Genomic DNA, 3296 nt, shown 5'->3' on the forward strand with positions numbered 1-3296 from the left:
ATAATGTGTTGAATGAGCTCGATATCGATCACGTGCTTATGAAGCTAAATGAAAGTCACGCAAATAAAAAGTAAATTGTAACAGGCAGTTGTCAACTCCTCTTCCTTGTTTATCAACCATGAATCCTTTTCCAAGGGCTACTACATATAATAAAGGTAGGGTTCCGCTGATCTATCCCCTGTGGGGATGCACGAGAGTACTCATATTGCTGAGGCCGGAAACGGAAGTCAAGCGGATTACAAGCGAAATAAAAACACAATCAAGACGCGCCAACTTCGTCAGTACAGAACAAGAAGTGCGGGAAAATCAAATCAAATACATTTTTAAGAGAGTAATTTTCTTCAAGATTCCTTCTATCTTGAAATCAGCTGCTTCGTGAATCTTTGAACCATGTTGTTCTGAGACTTTTACTCTTGAGTCCGATGTAAAATTACCCGAGAAGCTACTGCACGAACACGAAGTGGAAACAAAAACTAGCTTTGTTATGTGACACAGCTACGGTGTTGGCTAAGGTAAGTCTAAAGTCAGTGTGGGGCGCCTCAGATGAACTCTGGTTACGAGAGGGAATGTTAAGTGGAGGGATGCGGGGTAGAGGGGTTATATGGAGACCAAGAGGAGAGGGGGGATCCAAAAACTTCCCATTGAGGCATTCCATGAAAATTACAAATCAAGTCTACTCTTTATTTTGATTTTGGAAGACGGATGCGTAATTCCCTTTCTATGTATTAGTTTCTTTCTTTTTTTTTTTTTTGAAAAAATTGGAAAAAACGGAATAGAATGAAAAATAAAAGCACTAAAGAACTTCAATAGCTAAATTGTGGTGATTAGCCTGAAAAAAGAGGTGTTTATATATGGTTTTCAATACCCTGTTCAGCTCTGATCCAAAAGTCAATATCTACAGCACATGCCTCGCGCACAGACTTGTTGACTGACTGGCTACCAAATCAATAATCCGGTCTGATCCAGACGTGATTTCTCACAGTATTTTTTTTGTCACAAGACAAAATCGGCATCCAGCAAGAATTTTCTGTCTATGTGTTTTTAACTTATTTAAGTGTTGGGAATGAATGGAACAACATATTAGCTTAAGCCATTCAGTAAAAAGTTATAATAAGCAAATTGATCATTTCCTATTCCTTTTGGCGGTCTTCTTATCTTTTTGGCGGCCTTATTTGACATGGAGACAGATTTTAATTTTTACGTAAACTACAATTTGTGGTTAAATATTGGAATATTTCCGTTATCTTGCGAAAAGCTGTTTCAACTGCGAAGAAAACTAACGTTATCTTATAAAAAAGTTCTTCCTTTTTATCATGGTTTTCAACCCCTTATATGTTCTCATTTTCAGGTTGACTCCACATCGAATTTGCCGATTAAGAAAATATTTCTTAAATTTTAATTTAGCACGTTCAACATACCTTTCTTTAAAGGTGACTAAAGGTAGAAACAAGTAGTACTTTTCATCCTCCGCACTAAATTTATAATAAGTTAACATATACAAACAGCACTTAGCTATTTTAGAGGCAGTACCTCAGGTACGCCCTTTCTTTTGTGAATTTTCTGTTTATTCTGTTGTTATGTAACAGTCTTCGAAGGCTTTACAACTCTACAGAAGAGTGTTAGAAAAATCTTCTAACATTTTAATATACATGAGATAAGATTTTTAACCGTTAACTGACGGCGTAACTCCTTACAGTTAGTATGTTTAAATATATCTGTATGATATACACTACTTAAGTGTTTTTTTAGTGGTTGCGATCCTGTGGTGTAAAGTCTGTAGTCATGTCTGTCCTGTGGTGTAAAGTCTATCGCGAGTCGTTGATTTAATGATAACAAGCTAGTGCTCAATCCCGAGAAATGTTAATGTATTATTCTTCCAAAAATCTCTCCTGGTGATCTTTTCGTCAGTATAAATAGTGTGCAGGTTCCAATCGTACATCTTTTAGCTGTAACTATTGATAGCTCGCTAAATTTTAGCAAACACGTTGCCACTAATGTCTTACTTCACTTACTGTTCTGCTATTTGTCTCAATTGTAATAAGTCCGATAAACAGAAGGTGGAAAGGTTTAATGCGAGAGCTCTTCCTCTACAATATATGGTAATGATGACTACGATTTAACTTTGTCCACTCGTCGACTACAGGACATTGTTACATTGATTTTTAGAGCTGTAAACGGCATGTTACCGGAATAGATAAGAGACCTGTTGGTCGTAGGAAATAATGCGAAAAACTTAAGAGGCACCAACAAGCCCATCATCCCACGTAAGAATACTACAACCTTTAACTTAAAATCTACATCTTTCGTTGGTGCCAAAGTGTGGAATTCCTTACCGGGTGAACTACGGTCAACGACAATTCTTAAGGAATTTAGGAATGCTGTAAGAGAGCGACATTTGCAATGTGCAGTCTATTAAGATCTTCTGGTTGTTATAATTTTTAAGAGCTAAGACTGTTTACTTACTTAAAGTAGTTAGAAAGTTATTGATTTGTCATTTTTCAATTTTTCAATTTTTTCTATACCGAAATGGCTCGAGGTTTTATGGAATTCTCTCGAAGTCACTTTCTGTGATTAAACAACTATCTCTAGTGATGTATGTCCTCTAAAGTGATGAGTTTCGATTCACCACGGTGCCCTGTATTTCAATACTAAAATAAATAAAGAGGAGTGGTTCCATTTCGCTATCGAATCACTGATTTCTCATGATCCTTGAAATTTTTACTAGGTGGCATTGACCAGCACGTATCGAAATTCGGTTAGCTTTGCTACTTTTATGGATTGGTGGAAAGTTTGGTAGATTGTTGATATGCGTTCCTCTCGTTTGTGAAAAATTGAAAAAACGTCTAGACGTTGAGCAAGCCAAAACTACAGTTAGGCACGATTTTTTATTGATTCATACATCCGTCAGTGTGCCTAATTAATCAATAGAGGTAAGTATTCGAATGGTGAGGCAAACATTTATAAATGTCTCGATAATGGGCGGGAATTTAAAACTTGAACACCGGAAACCGCAACGAAAGTTGATATCGAGATCGTTAACCGCGTTATCATGGGAGGTATAAATAAGAATAACTTTCCAGCGTGGCGCAAATTCGATATTTAAAATAGACTGTAAGAAAATTTTCATGGGTCACGGAGATAAGTTCTTTCAGTTGATACTCTCTTGCTTATAGGCAGTAACGCACCATGCAATTGTTAGTAAGTGAGTCTGTGACTCACGGAAGTTTTCGAATCAATCTCACAAAGTGAGACCGAAAACAACTTACGATTTTCACTTTGGTTCTTTCAATCGATTT

This window comes from Pocillopora damicornis, chromosome 10 (assembly GCF_964200805.1).
Source record: "Pocillopora damicornis chromosome 10, jaPocDami1.2, whole genome shotgun sequence".
NCBI classification, from domain to species: Eukaryota; Metazoa; Cnidaria; class Anthozoa; order Scleractinia; family Pocilloporidae; genus Pocillopora; species Pocillopora damicornis.